The sequence below is a fragment of the Cavia porcellus genome, unplaced genomic scaffold, assembly GCF_034190915.1.
Source record: "Cavia porcellus strain 051 isolate PalLab524CR breed Dunkin Hartley unplaced genomic scaffold, mCavPor4.1 scaffold_10, whole genome shotgun sequence".
Lineage (NCBI taxonomy): Eukaryota > Metazoa > Chordata > Mammalia > Rodentia > Caviidae > Cavia > Cavia porcellus.
Window position 1 is genome coordinate 72,190,251 of NW_026947493.1, and position 15,442 is coordinate 72,205,692.

Below are 15,442 nucleotides of genomic sequence, written 5' to 3' on the forward strand. Positions count from 1 at the left end.
ATGGAATCATACTGTATGTGATCTTTTGTGAGCGGTTTCTTTCACAGTTTATTGTATTTCAAGACTGACATGTTAATAGCGATCTTCATTCTTTTTATGGGTAAATAGTGCTTCTTTGTATAGGTAGACACCACATTCTCAGTACACATTTATCAGCTGGACATTTGAATTACTTCCATGTTTTGGCTTTATGAAAAAATCTGGAATAAAAATTCTTCTGTATATTTTTATATGAATATGTTTTAACTTCTGTTAGGTACCCTTGAGTAAAGTTATTAGGTCAAACGATTCCTCTTATGTTTAAGCTTTTGAGGAATTGCTAATATTGTTCAAAATGTCTGTATCATTTTGTAAACAATATACGAAGTTCTAATTTCTCCATTATTTTATCTCCTTAGTTATTCTGTTTTGTATATTTCTAGTCATTCTAGTAGGTAAGTATCTCATTGTAGTTTTGATTTTTATTTACCTAATTAATGATACTGACCATCTTTTATTAGCCATTTGTGTACCTTCTTAAATATTTACTGCTAGTTACTTCTTTCATCCACATTTAGTTGCATTGCTCCCTTGCTATAGTTGAGGTTATAACAAATCTTCATGTAGTCTGGATTCTAGGCACTTTCAGATACAGGATTTACAGTATATTCTCCAATATACTGTCTATGAATTGTCTTCTTACTTTGTTTTCTTTATATCTTTTACTTTCTTATTTTTAATTCTGCTTTTCCATTCCATATTAAAAGGTATTTCTTCTCTAGTTTTCATCTTAAAAATCAATAATTTTTTTCAAAATTAAATGAAGCTGTAGAAATATTAATATACATATTTAAGTTGTTAAAATACATGGTACATCAGACTTCTACTTCCTTAGCAACACATAAATCTTAAAGCATATAATCTTTTTCTCCAAATTAACTCATTATTATAGTCACATTTTCGTTATGGCTTTAATTCTAAAATTTCTTAAGATTTTCATCTAATTTTATGGTTGTTTAGATTTGGCATATATATTAGTTCATGAGTTAGAAAACTTTTTGAGTAAGGGGCCAGTTGGTAAATATATTTTGTTTAGTCAGGTATAATCCACATTGATTTATAAAGTCTGTTGGTTGGTTGGCCACATTTGATCATAGTAATGTATTTGCTAGCACCTGTGTTAGGCCTTGCAGTAGTCATTTCTTTTCACAGTTCATTCTCTCCTTCCATCTCTGAGATTTTAATTGCTGCCTGAAGCGCACCTTTTGGAATCTCTTTTGTGGTAGTATATTAGCAAACTCAAGTTTGTTTGAAAATACCTATTTTTGACTTACTTTGTGAAAGATAGTTTTCTGAAAACTTTTTATACAATTCATATTTATAGCTATTTTTTTCTTGATGGATACTATTGTGCTGACTCTTGCTTTTTGTTGACCTTTGAAGTTTTTTCTTGAAGGTAGTTTGTCCCTTGTCTCTGTTTGCTTTCAGGACTTTCTTAATCTTTTACTTTTTAATCTTTTATTTGAATGTTACTGTCTTTTGAAGGTTCTATAATTGTACATATATGTACAGTTTATGTTATTTTTTTATTCTATTTTACCTGTCAGTTTTTTGCTGTTTCATAATTTTTCTTTGATTTGGTTTGCATTTTGAATAGTTTCTTTAATATATATTTTCAGTTTTTTAATTTTCTTTTCAGTTGTAGTTTATTTACTATTAAAGGTATTCATTGAATTTTCTATGAACCTTCATTGACGTCTAATATATCTATACAAAAAACTGAGCAACACTTATGTATAACTGAATGGCTTTTAGAACATTAAGCCACATGTGATACCAGTACCTGAATCCAAATTAAGAATATTAACAGCAATCAGGTAATCTCTAGACCTTTACCAGTCACAGTTTCTCTAGAGATAAATTGTATCTTGCTTGACTTTTAAAACTATAAATTAGTTTCTCTTTTTGGGTGTTATACCTATTAATTTAATTTTTATGATAAATATTTTTACCTTATTTTAAAAACATTTTATTCGTATTTCCAAGGTTTTCTCTTTTTTGTATCCAAAACTTTATACTTTATTATTCAATTCCTGTGAATATTTCTGTGATACCTAGCATTAAATGTGATTTCTTGTTGGTTCTTTTATTTTTTAAATACTTCTACTGGAGATTGCTTTTCTAGAAATATTCTTATAGCATGAAAAATTCCTTCTGTAGAAGTTTGAATTTGCTTTTGATACATTAGAGCACCACCAGTTAAACTACCACTGAAACTAAATACTTGATTTTAAGTTTTTATGTCATTTAAATGAAAAATTCAAGCTGTTATCTCTTAAAGGTCTGGATTACATTTGTGAATTTGTTTGATTTTTGTTTTGTTTTTGTTGTTGTTATTTTCATCTGTTTAAGTTTACACTTCTGGTGGCATTTGTCAAAAGCTCATCTAGAAAGAGAAGAATAGGATGATTTTATTTCTGGCTTACAGTAACATTAATATTATAGCTATTTTTATGCTAACTTTATAGTCTTTTACTTTCTGTACTGCAAAGTGGGCTTTAGGCTTTATCTAACTCAACCTTTTATGTGAACATAGGTGTCTTATTAATCTTGAAGTGCTTTAGTATCACTCTGTTTACCTCTGAGTTTCTGCTTTTCCTTAGTCTCTTGCTTTAAAAACCACTACTTTTTTGGATATTATTTTTGAATTTAAGAGGATATCATTTGTATATATGTGTGTATAAAATAAACTATATAAAATTTATACTGTATATGTTTTATAAACATATTTATCACTTTTGTATTTAGCACACAGATTATCTAGGCACCAAATCTGCTACATTGCCGTAAATAGAATACCTCTGATTTTTTAATGATGTTGTGAAAATATGCTTTATATTTTCTAATAAATTTTATAAAAAGATTGATATACATGACCAATCATTTTTATCTCTTATATACCCATGTAAAATGATTCTTAATTCTACAAAGCCCTTGGCAACCACTACTGCTTGTCCTTTTCAAATTATAAATTACTTTAGCCTCATATTGTTTCAAAAATACATTCTGAATGAGTTTTCAAAAGTTTCCGTCTATAAATCTTTCAATGATACGGTGCTTGATATTTTTTTCAAAAACTGAGAAAACTACGTAGTTTGTTTTAGACTTAAAAAAAAAATCACATGCTCGATGCAGAGTGTATTTTCATATTCCTAGGAGAATATAGAATGACTATATAATCAGCATTGAAATGTGAAATAGAACAACTTTTAAACCATATGATTATTCTCAGTAGCCAAACTTATCCTGAGGAAGAGACATTTCAAAATGTTTAAATCCTTCTTAGGTCTCAAAAATCTGCAAATACTAACTTAAGTGACTATATTTGGTCTTTTCTTCATTTTAAATGGGGCTATAAAAATTTTGGGTTTTAGCCTTTGGTGCGTACATTTGGTCTATAAATTTATTTACTGTTTTTCTACATTTATTTATAGATAAAGGTAGGATCAAGAAATATACTTGCTTGTTTTACCAGTTTTCAAATAGTCTAGGTTTCACTCTCTCTTGCATTCTTTTTCAAAGTTACGTAATCCTGGAACCTATTATGGGATTGATGGTATGCTGCAACTTGTTCTTTTGTAGCTTGCCTATTTTTTCCTCAATCATTTAGTAGTTATCTGTACATTTGCTGTGTTTAAAAAATTTGTGATGCTTAAATACTGTCTCATTCTCTCTCATTTGTGTAGTCCTTTTTTATTTTTAGTGTTTTTCCCATCATTTTGTTTCTTTCAGAGTATAAATAAATGCTTCTAACCACTCATGTTCTAACAGATATTCAAATGTCTAAATCCTTAGTTCCTAATGTCTAAATCTCTAACTTTACAATCTGCTTCTCTTATACTGTTATTCTGTAAATGGGATATAGTAGAAAACTAGGATTAAGGAAATTAGTTAGATATTACATCTTTTTCCTGAAACTGTTCAGGAAATCCTAATAGTGTGGTGTGTATAGAGATACGGACAGAACAGAGGAATACTTAAAAGGTTAAAAAAGAATTAAAAAAAAAAAAAACCCAAACTTGGTGACTAGAGTAGTTATAAATACTGAAAGAGAGAAATTTCTCTCTGTTTCCTAATTTGGATTTCTTCATAGACATGTATGTGGTTAATATCTGTATTGTGGCACTATATAAAGAAAGAAGTTCAGTTTCCAGCGCGAAGTAGAGTGGATGAATTTATTGTATTCAGGTAAAGAGATCTAAATGAACTGTTGAATGTACTTAGATCTAGAGCTCAAAACAGAGATTACTGTTAGAGATACAGCATGGTAGCAAGAAAAAAACCATAAAAAAAGATTAGAGGATACTAAGTCAAGTTAACTTGTATCTACATATATAACTAGGAGAGAACACTAATTTTTATAAAACAAGAAGAAAGAAAGAATCTGCTATGGAAACTACAAATAAAAGGCAAGCAGAGGAAACATCAGAAGGCAGACTTATGGAGAAGACTTGTTACTAGATGTTTTATAAATATAGGACCGATACTTAATAAGAACTAAAAAGTATCCAAGGAATCTGACAGTTTTAGGTCCTTGTCTTTCCTTAGCAGCACAGTGTATCCAGAGAGTCATACTAATGCAGATCAAAAGCAGGGCGCTTTAGGATTGTAAAGAAAATAAAGCAATCATATAATAAATCCTTAGTAGTTTTTTCATTTTGTTTTTAATTACTTGAGAAAGACCAGATAGGCAATTGGGATAAAAGGGAGATAGGTCGGTAGGTAGATAGATCAACAGACAGACAGACAGATGTTCTTCAATTTTAAGTATTAGTAACAAAGTCAGGATAAATTAAGCAAAAACGGAACATAAATCTAAATTTTGCTATCTATAGAAAACAAGGGCTGTTGGTTAAAATTTTCAATGTTAATCCCACTTTTGACTGTCAGTTTTGAAAATTTTGTATTCAATTAAAAATTTCTTTCATTTCTTTGTCTTTTTTGGGAGGCACTTGTTTTTATAATATCTGAGAAATAACTTTCCATATTGCTCAATAATAAGTTTAGAGTTCTAAATCCCTATTAAAATGAAAATTCTTTGAAACTAGCCTTTTGTATTCGTAATGAGGGAGCCACACACAAATATATTTCAAATCTCTTATTTTGGTGGAAATGCTTCAGCATATTGAATACATTTCTTTGATTTAAGCAGAAAATAAGACACAAAATTTAATTATTTAAAAATTGTTCAAAAACTTTCATTAATGCAAAGTAAGTATAATAAATGAGAATTTTAAGTTTCTATCTTAAAACTTTCTCAATATCTTAAGACATATTAAAAAATACAAATATAATTCCAGTAATCCTTGAAACATAATCTTCATATTGAGACAGTTACTTGAAACAGCATTCTAACAATATCTATCTCTTCTTTTTCCTTTAATTCCTAAACACACACCAGTGTGGTGAATCTATGCCAGACTTGCTACAGCAGGTTGTTTGTGTTATTGAAAGCTCTGAAACATCCACTGTCACTGACTTAGATTAATATTTCCTCCACCCCGGTCTTCTATATTCCTTAGATTCTCAGCCTGTTTCCTATTTTTTTATTTTTTCACTTTTTTCCATATCTGCCTCATACATTTAACAAGTGTCTATTGTGCTATGTAACAAACAGAAATATGTGCACTTACTGTGTTGTAGGCACAGAGAACACAAACTTGAACAAGGATATGTTGCCTACTCTGATATTTTCCAAGATTTTAAGGAAAATTGTTCCAGTGTTATTGTTGCAATTTGATTCTATTCATTTCTTTCAGCTTGATATCTGTTGCAAAAGGTTAGGGTTTAAATGAGGTAATATATGAGTATTTTAAATAATATCTGTCACACTGTAAATGTTCAATAAAAGCTGTTATAGTTATTAACACTCAACTCCATTTTCCAGGGCCAGCTTTCTAATTTCTTGTGAAATTGGAGTCCTTGGAATTGTACTGTTCCTGGAATACTGCAGTGTTCTTGAAATACTGTATTGAACCTGATTCTATAATTTACATAGATCTTTTCTTCCAATTCACTTAAATAATTCACTCACATTAAAGCATTAAAGAGCAAAATAATGAGTTTGCCTGAATGTCCTACTATAGAGAGGGAGAAGTAGTACCAATTATATTTTATGTTTTTTTAAATGTCTATTAGTCTCCTAGACATTTTTGTACTTTAGCATTTGTACTACAAAAAGTTTCTTTCGCTGTTAGCTCCTTTGTTTATCTTCTAATCAAAGTAATTTCAAAAATTTCTCCCTTTGTCATGCATTGATACCTAAAATCCATTTTATGATTTGTCATAGTTTTAGAATAAATGTTAAAATCTTTAACAGGACCACTAAGACTGTGTATGAATTAGTTCTGTCCATCTTCTAATTACTGCAATTCTTTCCATTGCATTCTGTTACCCAGCCTACTTCCAGGAGATTTTCTGGGATTGCTTGCTTGTTTCAGCCTAGCATGGTACTGTCCTATCACCAGGGTATTAACACCTGGCCTCCTACTAGTCTCAAGGCTTCCTAATTTTTTTAGGCTTCAAGATGTTTTAGTTAGCAGACCTTCCAATTCTGTGGTTTCATTGTACCTCATTTACCTTTTTCTCACCTTCATCCCAGTTTTAATTACTTTGTTCAGGATTAGATTACTAGGACAAAGAGAACAGAAAGCATTCTGTGTCTGGCTCTTTTCACATAATCCGCTGTAATACATGGTACAAGAGGAACTCTCTACGTAGTTGTAGGTGAAATGAAGTTTTCCAGGTATTCATCATAAATAATCATAAATAATGTTGGTTATTTAAGAAAATCATTAAAAAGTAATTGATATTGTCTAACTTATTTTAATGACAATATAGAAATAAAAAGAATTCCTGATGACTTAAGAAACAAAAATGAATTTGAAAAAGCATTACAGAGATGATTAATGGAATGAACAAGAGGTGTTTTTGGGATTAGATTCAAAGCTCTTTCTATTCATGAACTTCTGTAGTTCACAATGAGGGACTTTTTTTTTTTTTCTTTTTTTGGTCTTTCCTTTTTAGCGGTACAGGGGATCGAACTCACAACTGCCTGCAAGGCAGGCGCTTATGCTGTTGAGCTAAATCCCCAGCCTCAATGAGGGACTATTTATTGAAATGTGTCATCTGATTTCAATTGCCATGGAAAGAGAAAGATGATCTCTTTTATAGCCACATCCATTCTATATAGGGTGGTTGGGTCAAAATCAACATCCTGAGTTTCATTAGGGAGCACTTGCAGTGAGCCTTGCAGATGTAATTTGCTGCATCCAACCAACACCTCTGAGCAGATGGGTTTCTGCTGTTTGCCTAGCAGAGGTTTGTTGTTTCTTCTTTGAAAAAGTTACCTGTGACTTTAATAAAATATTTTGACAGAAATGGAATATGGAGATCATTTATAAATGAAAACTTTGATGTGGTTGGATTTAGTGAGTTTTAATAGAAACTGATGTGAAAATTATTTAGCGTCTGAAAAACATGAAGGCTGTTTTTCTGTGTATTGGCTTGTTTACCTTAATAGTTTAGTATTATTTTATTTTAGGCTTTTTAAAATCACAGTTTCATATACACGGTTTCAGATTCCATTTGTTCTGAAAATTAGTGATGTACTATAGTGATAGTTTTCTCTACAAGTTTTACTAAGTTTGACTTTAATCTTTAAAGCACTTGTGAATGGGATTATTTTGGAGAGAACAGGAAGCTCAGAAAGGAACTCACATTTGTTTCTAATGATGATAATGGTTTTAAATAAATGCCCTGGAAAAATTTATGCACATATTACAAATGAAATCAAACTTTTAAAGTACCCAAAGATAGTTAATAATAATTGCTACAGATGTTACTCTCTTCTTAGTGGGTCAGTGAAACCTACTTAATAAGTTATTTATCCATAGGTTCTCTGACCTTTTAAAATTAAATTTTTTAGCGTACCTTTAGAATCAGAGCAAAATCAAAAGAAGGATACAAAGATATCATATATATATATATATATATATATATATATATATATCCTGCCCTTACTCATGTATAATTTCTCCATTATCATTTCTCCATTACCCCCATTGAAATGACACCATGGTTACAAATGATGAGTGTACATTGACACAAAAACTTTATAGTATACATGTGAACTCACTCTTGGTATATATTCCTTCTGTTTAGAGATACTGATACATTTCCACTATTATGGTATCATACAATATTTTCATTGCCCTGAAAATTTTCTGTACTCCATTTATTATCCTTTGCCCTTTTCTCCACTTCATGCTCTAGCACATACTAATGTTGTTTTATCTTCATAATACCTTTTCTAGATTTCATGTAGTTGGAATCATGCAGTGTGTATCTTTTTCACATTGACTTCTTTGATTTAATAATTGTTGTAGTTAGGGATTGTGCAGAGAACAATTAGGATCAGGATATGGAGTTTATAATATTATTTTTATAATGGTCCCCAGGAGGTAACACAAGAAAATGCAGGAGATTTATCTACAACATCAAAAAAAACATAGACTATTTAGTTAAGGGCCTGAATCCTACAGCAATGTCCCACATGAATCCAGATGAAGACCCAGAGTTCATGACAATGTCTCCTATGAGTCCAATTGGAGGTCGAGCCCACAAGAAGGACTTACTCCAGTCTCTTCGATGGATCTGCGCTGGGAAGGCCCAGAGGTCAGCAGTGTAAGCTAGAAAGTCTATGCCAGTGGGGTGAAGGAGCTGTGCTGGTAGGTGAAGGCTTCTACACTGGAACCAAGAAGTCATGCTCAAAACAAAGACCAAGGCTGTCCTGAAAAGTACCACAGTCATTCCTCAGGTGGAACATCTACACTCAGCACCCTGCAGATTTAATTCAGCTGGCATTAAGTTGACCACCAGTTTTTAATCCATAACAGTAATACATGTTTCTTTTGTGTATTTTCATGGCCTAGCAGATCTTTGCTTTTCAGTGCTAATATTCTGTGGACTAGATGTATGAAACTTTATTCAGTCACCTGCTGAAAAACATCTTGATTACTTCCATGTTTGGGCAATTAAGAACCACTGTACTATAATAACCATGTACAGTTTCTGTAACAATTTTGAGAGAATGGCCATTTTCACAGTACTTATTGTTCCTTGAACAAGGAATGTCTTGCCATTTTCTGAGATCCTGTTTGATTTCCTTTTTCAGAGTACTGTAATTTTCACTGTATAGATCTCTTACTTCCTTTGTTAGATTGATTTCTATGTAATTTTTTATTGGGGATGCTCCTAAAAAGGGTATGATTTCTCTTTTCTCTCAGTGAGTATGTTGTTTGTGTAGAGAAGTTCTATTGATTTTTGAATGTTGACTTTGTATCCAACTATATTACTGAATTAGTTATTATACATAGAAATCTTTCAGTGGAGTTTTGGGAGTCTTCTATGTAGATTATCATGTCATCTGCAAATAATGATAATTTGACCTCTTCTTTTCCTATCCTTTTTCCTTTTTATTTTTCTCTCATCAAATTGCTCTTGCCAATATTTCCAGCACTGTATTGAATCGGAGTGGTGATAGTGACAGCCTTATCTTGTTCCTGATTTTAGAGTGAAAGCTTTCAGTTTTGGACTATTTAATATGATGCTGGCTGTTGGTTTGTCACAGATGGCTTTTATCAGATTGAGATAAAGACCATCTATTCCGATTTTCTGTAGTGATCTTACAATGAATGAGTGTTGGACTTCATGAAAAGCTTTTTCTGCATCTACTGAAATGGTCAGGTGATTCGTATCTTTGGCTCTGTTGATATGGTGTATTACATTTATTGATTATTGCATGTTGATCCATCTCTGTATTCCTGGGACAAATCTGACTTGGTCATCATGTATGGTCTTTTTGATGATTTGCTGCATTTTGTTTGCCAGTATTTTATTGAAAATTTTTGCATCTATATGTTCTTCTAGGGAGATTGGCCTATATTTTCTTTTTTGACTCAGTCTTCCTGTGGTTTTGGTATTAGGGTAATAATTTCTTCCAGGAATGAGTTAGGGAAAATTCTTCCCATTCAATTTCATTAAAGAGTTTGAAGAGTGTTGGCATTAAATCTTCGTTGAGTTTCTTATAGAATTCAGCATATCCATGAGGCTCTGGCCTTTGTTTATTAGGTTTTAGTTACATTTTCAGTTTCTTTAATTGAAATTGGTTTTTCAGCAGTTATACATCTTCTTAATCTGGCTTTAGTAATTCATGTGTTTCTTCTGTTGTTGGTTCTTTACCTTTCCCTTTGTTTAATTGTTTGCCTTACTTAGTGGCTTTTTCTGTTTGTTTTCCTGAAGTCATAGTTATATTTATGCCAATCTAGAATATCTTCCGTATTCTTTGTAGGGTTTGGTTGTTGTGAAGTTCTTCAGCTGCTGTTTGTTGTGGAATTATCTTATTTTTCTACCAATTTTGAAGGACAGTTTTGCAGGGTACATCCAGTCATTATCCTTTAGGGTTTGAAATACTTCACTCCATGCTCTGATTGACTCCATTGTTTGTGTTGAGAAGTCTACTGTGATTTTGATGGGATTTCCTTTATAGGTGATTTGTTTCTTTTATCTAACAGCTTTTAATATTCTGTTATGTTGAATTTTGGAGCTGTTGATTATTATATTCCTGGATATAGAATTGAAATTTTCAACTATTCTGTAGTATTTTTATATTGTTTGTGTTGTCATCTTTGTTTTCCTTTAAATCTATCAATCTTTTAATGTTTTTAATTGCATTATTGCAAGATAATGCAAGACTATTGAATTGTTATTTCCCAATTTCTTGTTATTTTTAAAAGATCTTTCCTTCTGCATTCACTAGCTGCAATCTTGTCTTCGATGTCTGAAAGTCTGTCCTCTTTTTCATGGAGACAGCTTTGCCCACTTTCTATGGAATTTTTTATTTCTTGGATATCTCTTTGAATCTGTTTCTTTCTAAGAGTGTTAATTCAAGGTTACCATCATTTTGTAGTGCTCCTCAATTTTTAAAACTGTGACTTCTTTAAGTATGTTCAGCATTTATTATATGACATTTATTATTTCTTTTAACAGGGAAGTTATTTCTGCTCTGATTTCATTTACAGCTTTATAGAGTTAGTTGTTTACTTCCATTGCATCATTTCAGATTTTTCAGGTAAAGGACTTACTTTCTTTTTATGTCCATGTTGCCTAGGTTTGTTTGGGATGCACTCAAGGTTTGAGAGGCATTTTGCTTTTTCTGTTTTTCATTTTTCCTGTATTCCCCTGGAGGAGCAGAATGCAATGTGTTAGCTGCTTCCTGAGTTGAGAATATTTGTCAGTACTGCAGGGAGTTTCCCCACTTGAGTGTATGTCATTAGACCTTCCAAGGTGTTTAGTGGCTCTGGCTCTCTTCAAATGTGTTAAGTAAACTGGTCAGAACTTCGGCACACCCCATATGGTATTGTGAAGCTCCCCTACAGCTTGCAGTTACTGGGCAGGACTCTACCAGGTTCTTAGTGGTGTACCAAGGCTGATCAACTAGACAGTGTATGCCTTCAGCTGAAACCAACTGGTGTACCAAAATTGCATAGCTGCTTGGGGTTGCTGGGTGGGACCCAGATTCCAAGTGAGGTGCCAAAGTTTCACCTCTGGATGAGGTTAGCTGTGCAAGCCTTGGCTTGTGCCTCTGAGGGCAGGCGATTCCCCTGCTACTTGGGATCACTTGGCAGGCCCCAAACAGGCGTAAGGGTACTTGTAGGTCCACGGCTGATTGAGGCATTGGGCAGGGCCCTACCAGGTCCCGATTGAGTAACCGAGGTTGCTTGGCTGGATGGGATTCATTCTGTAGACCTTTCTGCTGGGCCTCTGAGGGCAGATGATTCCCTGGCCACTCAGGATTGCTGGGTGGGGCCCAAGCAGGCCTCAAGCGAACTATCCGAAGGTTCTGGGCTGACTGGGAACACTGGGAAGGGTCTTACCAGGTTCCCTGCAAGGTGCTATGTTTGCACGACTGGATGCAATTCACTGTGCAGGCCTTTGGCTCTTGCTACTGAGCACGGGCGAGTCCCAGACCACTTGGTGTCACTGGGTGAGCCAGTGCTTCATCTTCTCAAAGGAAATGTTGGTGGTTGGAAGTATACAGAAGAAAATAAACATTACTCTTTGTAGTAACATCTTTTTGTTTATTTCTTAGTATTTGCTTTTTCAGTGTTATTTGAGGATTATGTAAATTCATGGACATATATAATATGTAAAATGATGGTATGTACAATTATGGTAATATTAACTGACAAGTTTTAATCCTGGGTATTTTGATACTTTCTGATTTTTAAACATTTTATTGTGAGTACTTCATATAGATTTAACATTCCAAAATTTATTTCTATATTAAATAAGATTTAAAAAATTATTTCCATGGTAAGGAGGATTGTTTAAACTCTGTATTAATTCTTGTAAGTTGTCTGGTAATGTGGACTGTCTGTCTTTTGTAAATTATGTTTTCCCAGATTACAAGAAAACAACATAGTCAAGTTATCTTAGGAAACAAGGGTTTGATGATCACTGAGGGTTAATGAGAGAACATTGGAAGTGGTCTAGGCTAGCCAGATGTGCTACAAAAAGGAATCAAAAGCTGGGTTGTCTGTTACCATCTCTACTACTGTCAGGTTTTTTAAAGTACCTGTTTTATAGTATAATTTATATATCATAATATTAATTAGTACATGTGTGAAATTTAGTGATGCTGAATAATTTTACAAAGATGTACAGCATAAACACAACACAAATTCAACATTATATCGCTTCAGAGAGTTCCATTATTATCATTTACAGTTACTTCCCATTTCTACTTTCAGCCCTAGGCAACCATTGATTTGATTTCTGCTCTCACTAACTTGCTTTTTCTGTACATTATAATATCCTGAAATTTTAAGCTCTGTAGTTTTTGCATCTGGCATTGTTCTCTGAATGTAGCATTTTTGAGATTCTCTCACGATCTAGCATGTCTTAACAAATAGTTCCTTTTTATTGCTGGGGAGATGGGGCATCACATAGTATGGTTATGTTATGTTTTATCAGTTACCAGTTGGTGATACACACCTGTATTGTGAAGAATGCTTTTATGTACACTTGAATACATGTATTTGTGTGGAGCAATGTTATAATTGATCATATGTCTCCTGGTGTCTATATCACATGGTTTTTATCACTGCAATGTCACAGTTAGATTATAGGCATCATCAAACTTTGTTTTTGAAATTATTTTGCTTATTATTTATCCTTCAGAATTTTATAAAAATACTAACATTCACTTACCAATTTCTAGAGAAAAACTCTTTGGATTCTGTAGGGATTGAATTTAATTTGGAGATCAGTAGGGGGAAAATTTTATACCTTGACAAAGTGAGTCTTTCAGTCTGTGCATGTAGAATATTCTCTCAATTATATAGGCTTTATTTGCCAATATCTTGCAGATTCCAGTGTGCAAGTTTTGCAATTTGTTTGTTAAATTTATTCATATATATTTTACTTGTTTGATGCTATTCTGGTGGGATTACTTTGTTTTCGTTTTTGTATCTTTATTGTTAATATATAAAATACACATTGAAATGTATGTTTTGCTTGTCTCTTGAAATGTTGAACTTCTTTAACAGTTGTTTTATTTTGGATTTTCTGGAGCGTTTTATATTCTGACCCATGTCATATCAGAATAAAGAAAGTTCACTTCCTTCTTTTGCATCTGGATGGCATTAAGTTTGTTTTGTTTTACTCTAGTTTATAGCTCTACGTGAAAGTGTCTTATCTCTTCTCATGATAGCTGCCGTAGCTTTCATATTGTTTTAGCTGTAATGATGCATATTTTTTCTTAGCGCATTACCTAAGATCTCTTGTCTAGTGTTGCATGGAAATACTGAGAGTATTGATTCTAATCCTAGAGAAAAATTAATTTTAAATATGATAGCTGTATGTTTCATCACATTAAATACAATAATAGCTCCTGATATCTATTACCATACTCGGATGCCTGAGATAAACAGAAAAATATTAGACTTATAATTTTGAAAGATTTTAATTTGTAGTTTTTGCATATGGATTTCGGTTTTGATAGTCAAGTAATGCTTTTCTCACCAGAGAAGTTGGGATGTCTTCCTCCTCTATTTTTAGAAGTATTTATAAACAAGGGACATCATTTCTTTAGAGATTTGATAGAATTTATCAGTGAAACTGTGGAATTGATGAACGTTTTGTTTTGTTTTCTTGGGCAGCATTTAGTTTAATAATCAAGTTTCTTTGTCATAGATCTATTAAGATTTTTTGTTTCTTTATTGTTTGTAGATAGTATATGCTGAGCTTTTTTAGTGACTCTTATCAATTATTAAGTATAAGGTATTACGATTGGCAAGTGTTAGCCAGGTGTGGTGGTACATGCCTGTAATCCCAGCATTCAGGAGGCTGAGGCAGCAGGATCCTTGCAAATTCTATACCAGCCTGGGCTACAAAGTGAGTTCAAGTCCAGTATGAACTGCAAAGTGAGACCCTGTCTCAAAAAGGCCAAAAAACAAAAAAAAAAGATTGAATTATTTTTAGTTGTCTGGTTTTCTTTTTTTAACTTCTATCAGCTTTTGATTCATGTATTTAGAAATCTGTTAGGTATAAGTGTACCTGTAATTTTTATATCTTGCAAAATATTGATCCTGTTATCATTATGATCCAGGCTTCTTTGTTTGATTAATAATTCTTGTCTTAAACTTGGTATCAATTATAGCTACTGCAGTCTATAGCCATACCACCTGAATGCACTATATTTTTTTCTGGTGATTGCTTCTCCAGCTTTATTATCGTTATAATTGTAATACTGTACATTTTTTCTTCCTTTTATTTTAAACTCAATTCTCTTTTTGTTTTCTTATTTATATGTGTCTTTATAAGGTACTGAGTACCTCTTTAATTAGAAAATGTTTCCCATTTCTTTTAAAATAATTGAATTATTTAAAAGAAATCTGTACTATCTGATCTGTACTATAAAGTGATAGTAAAATTTAAAGTCAAAATACAAGTCATATGGCCATTATTTTCCCTCAAATTGTCATCACAATTAGTGTTTATAGATATTTTAATACTAAGTGGACTTTTAAAAGTGTTTTGCAGAATAATTTTTTATATAGCATTAAAATAAGATGTTTTATATCAGAAATTTTATCAATTAATTAGTCTTATCTGAGATGTTAGTAAAAGATAAAAAAATATAAATGTAAAAAGGGAATTTCGATTTTAATCCTACAGTGTATGAGCACTGAGTTTTCTATCAAGGGTATTTGTTTTATCTTAGAGGAACTCAAACACATAAAGGTCAACCAAGAAATACTTTGAATTGTCTCCTGGATCTTACCTGTAAACATTATGATGATTAAGTAGATCTTAAGTAGACCTCAGATACTTCTGTTTT

General features: G+C 32.2%; 1 protein-coding gene across 12 annotated transcripts in view; it reads left to right on the plus strand.

Annotated features, from left to right (window-relative positions):
• Vps13b (vacuolar protein sorting 13 homolog B) overlaps positions 1–15,442 on the plus strand; it is a 683,809-nt gene that overhangs the window by 304,706 nt on the left and 363,661 nt on the right. The window lies entirely within an intron of this gene.